General features: G+C 38.0%; 1 protein-coding gene and 1 long non-coding RNA gene across 4 annotated transcripts in view; one reads left to right on the forward strand and one right to left on the reverse strand.

The window, feature by feature from the left end:
- LOC145538674 (uncharacterized) overlaps nt 1–13,862 on the forward strand; it is a 736,734-nt gene that overhangs the window by 666,304 nt on the left and 56,568 nt on the right. The gene's annotated exons all lie outside the window — the stretch shown is intronic.
- Nucleotides 1–13,862, reverse strand: part of LOC145538675 (uncharacterized) — a 183,973-nt gene that overhangs the window by 160,508 nt on the left and 9,603 nt on the right. The gene's annotated exons all lie outside the window — the stretch shown is intronic.

Here is a 13,862-nt window from a genome sequence, read left to right on the forward strand (position 1 = left end):
TAATGGAAAAGAATCTGAAGCTGTACACCTGAAACTAACACAAATTGGAAATCAAGTATAGTTTAATAAATAACGTAATCCACATCACAATGATATATTAAAAAAAAAAAGATAGTGGCACAAATCCATTCTATCATTGTCATTCAGCACCATGCTAGGAGGAAAGACAGATTCATTTAAGAATGTCCTCAGTGAGTCAGTAGAAATTATTAGTTTTATTAAATCACAACCCTTCAGTACAAGCCTTTTTAATATTCTGTTATAAAATGGGAAGTATACACAAAACACTTCTGCTGCACTCCAAAGAAAAGCCTATGTATATCTCATGATACTGTGTGTTGTACCTGAGTTGCAAGCTGAACTACTAGTATCTTTTTTCATGGAACGCCATTTTTATCTGAAAGAAAAGATTGCAAACAAACTACGGTTTATTCAGACTTGGGTATTTGGTATTTCTCAGAAGTAGAGTGAATCTATAACCTGAAGGGGAAAAACTGACAGTTGCCAATGATAACTTGCAATGAAAACTAAAATTTTGGAAAACCTGTATGCAACTGCTGGGAACTTCAAAGTTTCCCAATCCTTAAGCACTTTTCTGATGAGATCACTGTTATAATTAACAAATGTGATTTTTTAAAATTGTATATGGTCCCTCGTGTCTCACTGGTAAAGAACCTGCCTGCCAATACAGAGGCTCGGGTTCGATCCCTGGGTCAGAAGGATCCCCTGGAGAAGGAAATGGCAACCCACTCTATGTATTGTTGCCTGGGAAACCCCATAGACAGAGGAGTCTGGCGGGCTACAGTCCATTCAGTCGCAAGAGTTGGACACGACTGAGTAACTAAACAACAAAATAGTGATATGCATAACTCAGTAAACCAGAATTTTCCAACTGACCAATGCATGAAATTACAAAATCATGCATGGTTAAAGATTCATCAAAGTATAAGATACACCAGTAAATTTAGTATAACAAACTACAAAAAGTTCATTGATAATAGTTTCAGATTTCACGTTGAAAATCGCCTTCAAGAAACTACCACTTGTCGAGCTTTGGTGCAATATCAAAGACAAATATCCACAGCTAACTGAAAAGGCTATTAAGATACCCCTCATTTTTCTAACTACATGTCTGTGATGCTGGATTTTCTAGATATATTTCAATCAAAACAACATTTTACAAGAGATGAATACAGAACAAATATGAGAATCCAGCTGTCTTCTATTAAGTCAAACATTAGAGATTTGTACACATGTAAAATGATGCCACTCTTCTCACTAAATGTTTGCACTGCAAAATATTATTTTTCATTTAAAAATGTCATTATGTTAACATTTTGTTTTATGATTATTATTTTAAAATTATTAAATATTTAACATTTTTATTTCTAATGTGGTAAATAACAAGGGCTCCTTAGGATCCTCAATAATAAGACTATAAAGAGATCCCAAGACCAAAATCTTTGAAAGTTGCTTAAATAGTGTTTGTCTCTCAGGATCAGTCAAGCAGTTCATGTGAATACTCTCGACGCTTGCCAGGCACATAACTATGATTTTACTTCTGCTTAAAGTACTTCAAAAAAGAACAGGACTAGAGAAGACATCTAAGAAATGCATAGTACGAGAAAAATATTTCATTTTTTAATTACAAAGTAATGTATGATAAAGATAGCCACTGTTGCAAAAGACTAAAAACCACCTAAGTGTTGGATTTGTTGTTAGATTTTGAACTTCAGACACACAGACAGCATCTAATTATGGTCTTAATTTCTCAACATGTTGTCATCACTAGTCCATGCAAGATTCCTTTCCTTTGCTTTACTCTTTCTTCACTTTGATCTTTACTTTTCACTCTTTATTCAATGTGCACCTCAATTCCCTCCTCTGAGTATTAACCCATTTTAAAGAGATGAGCATGTATCTTTAAATATGTGTAGTATTATAAAATAGCTATATCTTTATAAATACATGTAGCATTATAAAATAGATGTATCTTTAATATGTGTTGCATTATAAAAATAGATATATCTTTAAATATGTGTAGCATTATAAAACAGATATAGTTGTTTTGTAAAGAACTATGTGTGTTCTGTTTAAATAAATAGCATTTGTGCTTTAACTCATTATGTTTTCTATTTTTTCTTTCATTATGTTTTTTAAATTCTTCCATGATCAATGAATTCATTACTTCTTATTGCTGCATAGCACTTCATAGTATGAATCCACTCTATTTTACTTATTAAAATTATTTATTGGATGCATCTCTCTACCAACACTAGTGGTATTATAACATCCATGAACATGTCCTCACTAAAACTTTTGCTAGTTCTCTGGAAAAATAGACCCACGAGTAGTACTGCTATGCATATGACTGTGCAATTTATATCCCCATCACTCACTGCTGTGTTCAGTTGTGTCTGACTCTGTGCAACCCCATAGGCTGTAGCCTTCCAGGCTTCTCAGTCCATGGAATTCTCCAGGCAAGAATACTGGAGTGGGTAGCCAATCCCTTCTCTAGGGGATCTCCCAACCCAGGGATCAAACCCAGGTCTCCTGCATTGCAGGCAGATGCTTTACCATCTGAGCCACCAGGGAAACCTCATCAGCAGTGCAAAATTCCCCCTTATCCATATCCTCTCCAATACTTGGTATGAACTACCTTTCTAAGGCTTCCCTAGTGGCTCAGATGGTAAAGCATCTGTCTGCAATGCAGGAGACCAAGGTTTGATCCCTGGGTTGGGAAGATCCCCTGGAGAAGCAAATAGCAGCCCATTCCAGTACTCTTGCCTGGAAAATCCCATGGATGAAGAAGCATGGTAGGCTGAGTCCACGGGGTCGCAAAGAGTTGGACATGACTGAGCGACTTTACTTTCACTTTTCTTTCACTTTTCTAACTGCTGCCATTCAAATACCAGTACTTGTAAAATGATATTTTATCATTGCTTTAATTGGCACTTCACTTCCTTAGAAATGAACTGTAGCAGCTCTTCATACATTAGCTATTTACTCAGACATCTCTGAATTACCTGTTCATTTACTTATAGAGTTTTTTGCTTGGGTTCTCCATATTTTTCATGTTGATTTAAGAGGTTCCTCCACTTTGGGGATATTATGCTTTGCTGGTTTTAAATACAGCAAATATCCTTTCCCAATCTAACATCTATTCATTAACTTCATCTATAAACACTTCATTGAACAAAATCCTCAACTGTGGTGTAACCAAATCCAGCCACTCTTTTTTGACTTACAGTTGGAGCTTCTAAGAAAAAGTCTTTTCTAGGGTCAGGAAGGGATAAATTAGGAGATTGGGATTAATATATACATGTTACCATATATAAAATAGATAAACAAGAAGGACCTACTGAATAGCACAGGGATATTAATATTTTATAATAACTTATAAAGAAAAAGAACCTGAAAAAGATTATATATACACACACACATATGTGTATATGTAGTAACTTATAAGGAAAAAGAATTGAAAAAGTATATATACACATGACTGAATCACTGTGCTTTACACCTAATACTAATAAACATTGTAAATCAACTATACTTCAATAAAAATAAATAAAATTAAAATCTTTTTCCTATCCTTTGGCCACAAAGATTTTATTTCACATTTTATTCTATTATCTTCTAGCGTTTTATCTTTATCTCTCACTTTATTAGGGCCCAATCTTTACGTAAGTTCAGTTCAGTTGCTCAGACGTGTCTGACTCTTTGCGACCCCATAAACCGCAGCACGCCAGGCCTCCCTGTCCATCACTAACTCCCTAAGTCCACCCAAACCCATGTCCACCGAGTCGGTGATGCCATCCAGCCATCTCATCCTCTGTCGTCCCCTTCTCCTCCTGCCTTCAATTTTTCCCAGCATCAGGGTCTTTTCCAATGAGTCAGCTCTTCGCATCAGGTGCCCAAAGTATTGGAGTTTCAGCTTCAACATCAGTCCTTCCAGTGAATACCCAGGATTGATCTCCTTTAGGATGGACTGGTTGGATTTCCTTGCAGTCCAAGGGACTCTCAAGAGTCTTCTCCAACACCACAGTTCAAAAGCATCAATTCTTCCGCGCTCAGCTTTCTTTATAGTCCAACTCTCACATCCATACATGACTACGGGAAAAACCATAGCCTTGACTAGATGGATCTTTGTTGGCAAAGTAGTCTCTGCTTTTTAATATGCTATCTAGGTTGGTCATAACCTTCCTTCCAAGGAGTAAGCATCTTTTAATTTCATGGCTGCAATCACCATCTGCAGTGATTTTGGAGCCCAGAAAAATAAAGTCAGCCACTGTTTCCACTGTTTCCCCATCTATCTGCCATGAAGTGATGGGACCGGATGCCATGATCTTAGTTTTCTGAATGTTGAGCTTTAAGCCAACTTTTTCACTCTTCACTTTCACTTTCATCAAGAGGCTCTTTAGTTATTCTTCACTTTCTGCCATAAGGGTGGTGTAATCTGCATATCTGAGGTTATTGATATTTCTCCCATAATATAAGTTACGTAATGTAAATTAGAGGTTTATATTTTTCTCTATATAATGAGATAGTTATCCTTACAACATCTACTAAACGATTTGTCTACTTTCAACTGCTTTGTGATACAAACATTTATAAGTTTTTATGTATGCTGCTAAGTTGCTTCAGTCGTGTCCAACTCTGTGCCACCCCATAGACGGCAGCCCACCAGGCTCCGTCATCCCTGGGATTCTCCAGGCAAGAATACTGGAGTGGGTTGCCATTTCCTTCTCCAGTGCATGAAAGGGAAAAGTGAAAGTGAAGTTGCTCAGTCATGTCCGACTCTTAGCGACCCCATGGACCGTAGCCTACCAGGCTCCTCCGTCCATGGGATTTTCCAAGCAAGAGTACTGGAGTGGGGTGCCATCTCCGCAATGGCCATCTCCGCAGTGGCCATCTCCGCAATGGCCATCTCCGCAGTGGCACCCCACTCCAGTACTCTTGCTTGGAAAATCCCATGGACGGAGGAGCCTGGTAGGCTACGGTCCATGGGGTCGCTAAGAGTCAGAGATCTATTTTTGAGCTCTCACTTCTGTTTTATTTATACATTGCTGGAACAACAGCAGCATCATCACCATCACCATTTATAACATGTCTTATCTGATGACTAAGGGTGACTATCAATTTGGCTTATCTTTTTTTTCTTTAAATAAATTTATTTATTTTAGTTGGGGGCTAATTACTTTACAATATTGTAGTAGTTTTTGCCATACATTGACATGGCTTATCTTTTTCTATGCACAGTTTTAGAAATTTTGGAGCCATCAGCCATCCATATAAATTTTAGAATTTGTTGGGTTCCTCAAAAATCCTCAAGAATTTTGACTAGAATTTCACTTACTTTGGAAAGAATTAATAACTTTATTAGGTTAAATAATACCAACAGTGCACATAGTATCTCTCATTTATTAAAATCTTATGTACTTTTCTACTAAACAAAAACATTGTGTTTCTTACAATAATACCTTATTTTTATTGTAATAATAATTTGTCTATAGTACAGCCACTATGGAGAACAGTGTGGAGATTCCTTAAAAAACTGGGAATAGAACTGCCATATGACCCAGCAATCCCACTGCTGGGCATATACACCGAGGAAACCAGAATTGAAAGAGACGCGTGTACCCAATGTTCATCGCAGCACTGTTTACAATAGCCAGGACATGGAAGCAACCTAGATGTCCATCAGCAGACGAATGGATAAGGAAGCTGTGGTACATATACACAATGGAATATTACTCAGCCATTAAAAAAAATACATTTGAATCGGTTCTACTGAGATGGATGAAACTGGAGCCCATTATACAGAGTGAAGTAAGCCAGAAAGAAAAACACCAATACAGTATACTAATGCATATATATGGAATTTGAAAGATGGTAACGATAACCCTATATGCGAGACAGAATAAGAGACACAGATGCATAGAACAATTTTATGGACTCTGAGGGAGAAGGTGAGGGTGGGACGTTCTGGGAGAATAGCATTGAAACATGTATATTATCATATGTGAAACAGAACACCATTCCATGTTCGATGCATGAGACAAGGGCTCAGGGCCGGGGCAATGGGATGACCCAGAGGGATGGGATGGGGAGGGAGGTGGGTGGGGGGTCCAGGAAGGGGAACACATGTAAACCCATGGCTGATTCATGTCAATGTATGGCAAAAACTATTACAATATTGTAAAGTAATTAGTCCCCAACTAAAATGAATAAATTTATAAAAACAAAAACAAAAACATTGTTTCTTACAATAATACCTTATTTTTATTGTAATAATAATTTGTCTAAAAGGAGTACTTTTTTGAGTTGCTATACAAATACAGAAGTATACAAGTTCTATTCATCTTATTAAACTTTTGTTACTACTCACAGTATGTTCATTCAATTTAACTTTCTACATAGATAATCATATCTGCAAATAATGATTTTTATCTCTTCCAATCCTACCATACCTTTATCCTGCCTTAAAAGACAGGTGGGGACCTCTAATATTATGTTTAAGTGGTAGTGAAAATTGTAAACATCTTTCTCTTGCTCTTTGTTTCAATGGAAATGCTTCTAATTTATTCCAGTAAGGTTTCTGTAAATTGTCTGAGAAGTCCTTTGATATTCCTAATATTCTGTTAATATTTCATAAATAAGTATTAATACTTTATTCTGCAACTTTTATCATAGATGATGCTTTTTATGTGTCTCATGAAATCATCATATATTTCTCTCTGATCTAATACTAAAGTGAAATACATAGATACAATTTTTCTGACACTGAACTATCCTTTCATTCTTAGGATAAATACTACTTAATCAATATGTACTTTTTAGGGAATTCCCTGGCAGTCCAGTGGCCAGGAGTCAGTGGTTTCACTGGCAGGGCCCAAGTTCAATCCCTGATCAAGGAACCAGCCAAAAAAAAAAAAAAAGTACTTTTTAAAACATACTATTGGATTTGGTTAGCTAATATTGTATTTAGAATTAGTGCACCAACATCCATAATGAAACAGATATATGCTTTTCTTATCTTTTATCTTCCTTATCTGTCCTATATCTTCATTTTCCTTATCTTGACTTGATAATCAAGATTATAAAGCTTTGTATAAAATGAGGTGGGCAACTAGACAGCTCTTCTCTTGCTCTTTTTTTTCATTTTCTGGAGCAACATACATAAAATAAATACTATTTGTCCCTTGAAAGTTTTGTAAAATTCCACTGGAAACCTGTCTAAGTGAGGGAGCCTATTTTGGTAGAGAGGTTATAATTTCTTTTTCTTTTAATCATTATATATACACTCACTTTATAAACCTTGTATTATGTGAATGTGTAAATTATACAGAAAATTATACACACACCTTTTAAAAAACCAGAGAAGTAATACACCATTATGTTTTTAAATTCATACAATGCAGTCTGTGCTGAGTATCTTCCATTTGCCCATCCAGACGCTTTCCCACCCTGCTCTGCCTCAGGAGGCTGCCCCGTATAGACATGTTGCCTAGACTCGAGCTCCCTGACTATTAGGCAATCTGCAATGAGAAATCCAAGAGAAGGAGGAGAGCATTCACGCCCCTGTTGTGCTTGTTGCCTCCTTGACCAAAGTCACAGCCCTCCCCAAGGTAGCTGTCCCTCCTCCACTCTTTGTCTCTGAATTCCAGAAATTGCTCCTTCTCTTCATTCTTTTGGGCCTCAAGGTGTTAATAGTCCCTGCTTCTGCTAGCCCTGGGATACTACACTAATTTTTATGGTTTCCCAACACCTCATCCACATGTTTATAAACAGTCTCTTTATTAACTGTTTTGATTATCCTAATTTGAAAGTACCATCTGTTTTCTCCCAAGACCCTGATATGGACATGAAAAGAGAAAATTCAACTCCAACTCCGACAGATTAACAATTATTAACAGTTTGGTGTATATCCTTCCAAACAGAACGTATTTGTGACATATATAACACCAAAAGCATGCAGATAAAACATAGACAATGAGAACTTATTTTGAAACGTGAACATTTCTGGTTGCTATTGATCTCATCTCATTTTTTTAAACTCTTTCCTTTCTTGGTCCCTATAATCCTTCACAATTCTAATGTTTCCTTAATCTGTTTGACAACTCTGTTTCCCTTATGGGCTTATCTTCTCTAGTCGATAAGTACTAAAGAACCCAACTGCTAATGCAGGAGACTTGGGTTTGATCCCAGGGTTAAAAAGATCCCCTGGAAAAGGAAATGGCAACCCACTCCAGCATTCTTGCCTGGGAAATCCCACAGACAGAGGAGCCAGGTGGGCTACAGTCCATGGTGTTGAAAAGAGTCAGATACAACTGAGTGGCTAAACAACAAAGTCTTCCATTTAAGAGTTTGGATTTTGTCTGAATGCAGACTTCCAAAGAATTGCAAGGAGAGATGAGAAAGCCTTCCTCAGCGATCAATGCAAAGAAATAGAAGAAAACAACAGAATGGGCAGGACAACAGATCTCCTCAAGAAAATTAGAGATACCAAGGGAACATTTCATGCAAAGATGGGAACAATAAAGGACAAAAATGGTATGGACCTAACAGAAGCAAAAGATATTAAGAAGAGGTGGCAAGAATACACAGAAGAACCATATAAAAAAGATGTTAATGACCTAGATAACCACGATGGTATGATCACTCACCTAGAGTCAGACATCTTGGAGTGCAAAGTCAAGTGGGCCTTAGAAACATCACTACAAACAAAGCTAGTGGAGGGATGGAATTCCAGTTGAGCTATCTCAAATCCTAAAAGATGATGCTGTGAAAGTACTGCACTCAATATGCCAGCAAATTTGGAAAACTCAACTCCAGGCCACAGGACTGGAAAAGGTCAGTTTTCATTCCAATCCCAAAGAAAGACAATGCCAAAGAATATTCAAACTACTGCACAATTGCACTCATCTCACACGTTAACAAAGTAATGCTCAAAATTCTCCAAGCAAGGCTTCAACAGTACGTGAACCGAGAATTTCCAGATGTTCAAGCTGGATTTAGAAAAGGCAGAGGAAGCAGAGATCAAATTGCCAACATCTGCTGGATCATCAAAAAAGCAAGAGAGTTTCAGAAAAACATCTATTTCTGCTTTATTGACTATGCCAAAGCCTTTGACTGTGTGGATCACAATAAACTGTGGAAAATTCTTCAAGAGATGGGAATACGAGACCACCTTTCCTGCCTCCTGTGAAACCCGTATGCAGGTCAAGAAGCAACAGTTAGAACCAGACATGAACAGATCAGTTCCAAATCAGGAAAGGAGTACGTCAAGGCTGTATATTGTCACCCTGCTTATTTAACTTATATGCAGAGTACATCAAGTGAAATGCCTGGCTAGATGAAGCACAAGCTGGAATCAAGATTGCCAGGAGAAATATCAATAACCTCCGATATGCAGATGACACCACCCTCATGGCAGAAAGCAAAGAGGAACTAAAGAGCCTCTTGATGAAAGTGAAAGAGGAGAGTGAAAAAGTTGGCTTAAAACACAACATTCAAAAAACAAAGATCATGATACCCAGCCCCATTACTTCATGGCAAATAGATGAGGAAACAATGGAAACAGTGACAGACTGTGTTTTCTTGGGCTCCAAAATTATTGCAGATGGTGACTGCAGCCATGAAATTAAAAGACGCTTGCTCTGTGGAAGAAAAGCTACAACAAACTTGGACAGTGTATTAAAAAGCAGAGACATTACTTTGCCAACAAAGGTCCGTATAGTCAAAGCTATGGTTTTTCTGGTAGTCATGTATGCATGTGACAGTTGGACCATAAAGAAGGCTGAGCGCAAAAGAATTGATGCTTTTGAACTGTGGTGTTGGAGAAGACTCTTGAGAGTCCCTTGGACTGCAAGGAGATAAAACCAGTTAATCCTAAAGGAAATCAACCTTAAATATTCATTGGAAGGACTGATGCTGAAGCTGCAATACTTTGGCTACCTGACGTGAAGAGACTCATTAGAAAAGACCCTGATGATGGGAAAGACTGAAGGGAGGAGGAGAAGGGGGTGACAGAGGATGAGATGGTTGGACAGTGTCACTGGCTCAATGGACATGAGTTTGTGCAAGCTCTGGGAGATGGCGAAGGTCAGGGAAGCCTGGCATGCTATACTCCATTGTGTCGCAGAATCGAACACAACTGACCGACTGAACAACTCTTCTCTCACCATCTTATCTCTCTGAGACTGTATTCCCCACAAAGCTTCAACTATAATTACAAGGCAAATGATTCCTAGATCTCTGTCTCTAGTCCTGATTTCTCTCCAAAGTCCCTCCATTTTCATCACTCTCTGATAGATATCTTCACTCAACCTGAGGAAACTAACAATTCTGATACAACAGGATCAAAACTAAATTCACATTTTTTCCACTAATTCAGTTCCTCCACCTGACTTTCCTCTTTCTACTCCTAATACCATCATTCTCCTTGTCATCCCAGCCCAAAATTTGGTGATATACTTGGTTCTTTTTTATTGCTTTCCATCGCTTCTACTTTGACAAATTTTAGCAGCTCCTACAGCCACATTATTCATCCAATATTAATCTCCTTGTCTACAGTCACGACAGCCAAATTCCAGTATGAGCCTCTTATCCTGGAATATCATCACAGACTTCCAACTTAGCTACCCACCGATAGGTTTTCCTTTCCTCATACCTAGCCTTCCAAAAGACTGACAACCTAATCCTCCTTAAAAAAACACATTTCTATTTTCCAAATTAAAAAATAACTGCCCAGTATTCCCTGAATTTAAGTCTGTATTTCATAGTTTATATTCAAGCATCTCTACTCTATGACCTTAAACTGATACAAGCCTTCATTTCAACACTTCCCCTATACTCCTATCATGGAGCTTTAATATGCTCTTTTCTCTGCCTCACATCCTCTGCTGTTTTAAATCCTTCAAGGTCCAGCTCAAACACTACTTCCCTAATGCGCCTCCCTTGAGACATTAATCATATTAATCTTATTCTGCTTTACAATGCATGTGTACTGTCTTCTTGTTCACCAGATTAAAGGTTCCCTGAGAACAGGGACTATTTCTTAATCATTTTTGTTTACCTCATAGCACCTGTATATGCCCTTTACAGTACTGGCAGTCAATAAACAGCAATTCTTATGTTAAATCAATGAAACCAAATCATCAGAAACAAAAAGTAAATTTTCTTTCCTTTAATGAAGATTTAGAAACCACTTGCTTTTTGGTTTTTTGGTTGTTGTTTTTAATAGTTTTTCTTTTTAAATTTTATTTATTTTTGGCTGTGCTGGGTCTTCATTGCTGCATGGGCTTTTATCTAGTCGTGGTGCACAGTGGCTACTCTCTGATTGTGGTACTCTGGCTTCTCATTGCAGTGGCTTCTCTTGTTGTGGAGCATGGGCTCTAGAAGGCAAGAGCTCAGTAACTGAGTTTCCTGGGCTCCTAGAGCATAGGTTCAATAGTTGTGCAGCACCAGCTCAGATGCTCCACAGCATGTGAGATCGTCTCAGACCAGGAATTGAACCCAAGTCTCTTGCATTGGCAGGCAGTTTCTTTACCACTGAGCCACCAGGGAAATCCAGTAGTTTTTCTTTTCAAATGCATACATACCTATACTCTGTAACAGTTATCTATTCTAAATTTTTAAAATATTATAAATTCTATAAACTACATACAAGAGATGAAATCCAACATAAGGTATGATTGATCACAACATGATCCATTTGTTGCATGTGTGTGTGTGCTTAGTCGCTCAGTCTTTGCGACTCCATGGACTGTAGCCCTCCAGGCTCCTCTGTCTATGGGGATTCTCCAGGCTAGAATACTGGAGTGGTTTGCCAGGCCCTCCTCCAGGGGATCTTCCCAACCCAGAAACTGAACCCAGGTTTCCTGCATTGCAGGTGGTTTCTTTACCATCTGAGCCACCATGGAAGCCCAAAACTGTAGCATGATCTCTAACCAAAAATAAGTGTGACTTTGGCACAAGTTAATCTTTCTTTAAAGAAAGAGTAGAATAAGAACTCTGGGCCTTTAACTGAAAGAGTATGTGGTTACTTCCTCTTTAGTGACGCTACCGTCCAAACCTACTTGAATGGAATTATTCTAATTGTATTTTTGTAGATAACCAGTGCAAACAAAAAATAAATATGGTACTTGTGGATGTCAGAAATTGAATGTGTTGAGTGACCAGCTCATCTTAAACGCTACATTATGAAGTGTTATATAGTATATACATAAAAGAATAACTTGTAGCTTCAAAGACGGAGTGGCACAGATGGTGGAAAAATCTGTTTGTTACTTCAGGGTGAAGAAAAGATTGAACATTTTCCTGCCTTCCTTCCTAAATCCATCCTACATGCTGATCATTATGGTAGGCACTAAGGGTATCAAGTAGGACAAAGACATGAGCCTTTCTTTAAAAGAGACACATAATTATAAACAAATGATAAGAAAATAATCTAAATGTAAAGTTCGTGCCTGGTATAGCAGCAACACAGAAAAAGAAAAAAAACTGTTAATAGTTTTATCCTTTAGAGCCTTTGCTAATCTAGTTTTTCTATAAATTACTATAAAAGATCATTCACCAGGCAAAACCAAGAAAAAAAGAATATTTTATATGATTTAAGTATTTGAATAATGGCTATATTACTCAGAAAACTTCAGTTCATTTAGGCAAATGATGAGATCACTGATCTCAAAATTGAAGAAAAGCATATAGCATTTCTTCTGCCATTTCTTCTGCCATTGCAGACAAGGCAATGGCACCCCACTCCAGTACTCCTGCCTGGAAAATCCCGTGGACAGAGGAGCCTGGTGGCCTGCAGTCCATGGGGTCACTAAGAGTCGGCCACAACTGAGCGACTTCACTTTCACTTTTCACTTTCATGCACTGGAGAAGGAAATGGCAACCTACTCCAGTGTTCTTGCCTGGAGAATCCCAGGGACGAGGGAGCCTGGTGGGCTGCTGTCTATGGGGTCGCACAGATTCGGACACGACTGAAGCAACTTAGCAGCAGCAGCATATAGCACTGTAGGGCCTAAAAACAACATACAATTGCAAGTATTTAAAAGTGATGGCTAAACTAATAAGGACCTACTTACAGCACAGGTAATTCTACTCTGTAATGGTCTATATGAGAAAAGAACCTTAAAAAGAGGTTATGTATAACTAATTCACTTTGCTGTACACCTAAAACTAACAAAACACTATAAATCAACCTTGCGCCCATGCTCAGTCATGTCCGACTCTTTTGCGACCCCATGGACAGCAGCCCATCAGGGTCCTCTGTTTATGAGATTTTCCCAGGAAGAATACAAACAATCCTCCTCCAAGGAATCTTCCAAACCCACGAATCAAACCCCTCTCTCCCATGTCTCCTGCACTGGCAGGCAGATTCTTTACCACTAAGCCATCTTGGAATCCCTGTAAATCAACTAGATTCCAAGAAAAATTTGTTTAATAATTGTACTTTTACTATTAAAAAGGGGGGGGGCTAGTCATAATTATTTTCTGTAGTCATGAGGAAAAAGGCCTCTTTACTTCATATTTTAACAGAATGCTTACCTGCCTGAGATTTCTTATCTCTGAGCTGAACAGATCATTTTAATTTCAAGCAAAGTCACAAAGCATTGCATCTCAAAATATGTATTTAATTAACTGCTTATTTACTGGGCTTTTTCCTCTCTAAACCATGGGCTTCTTCTAGGACCAAGACTATTTCCTATTCATCTTTATATCTAGGGCCCAAGCACAATTCCTGGCACATAACAGGCAATAAATACTTATTAAATGAAAAATGTAAATACAGACCTTTAGATCCTTTCCAGCTCGCAATATTCAAGTTTTTAATGCTCATCGTTTGCATA

The sequence above is a fragment of the Giraffa tippelskirchi genome, chromosome 2, assembly GCF_054371585.1.
Source record: "Giraffa tippelskirchi isolate mGirTip1 chromosome 2, T2T-mGirTip1v1.2.pri, whole genome shotgun sequence".
NCBI lineage: Eukaryota > Metazoa > Chordata > Mammalia > Artiodactyla > Giraffidae > Giraffa > Giraffa tippelskirchi.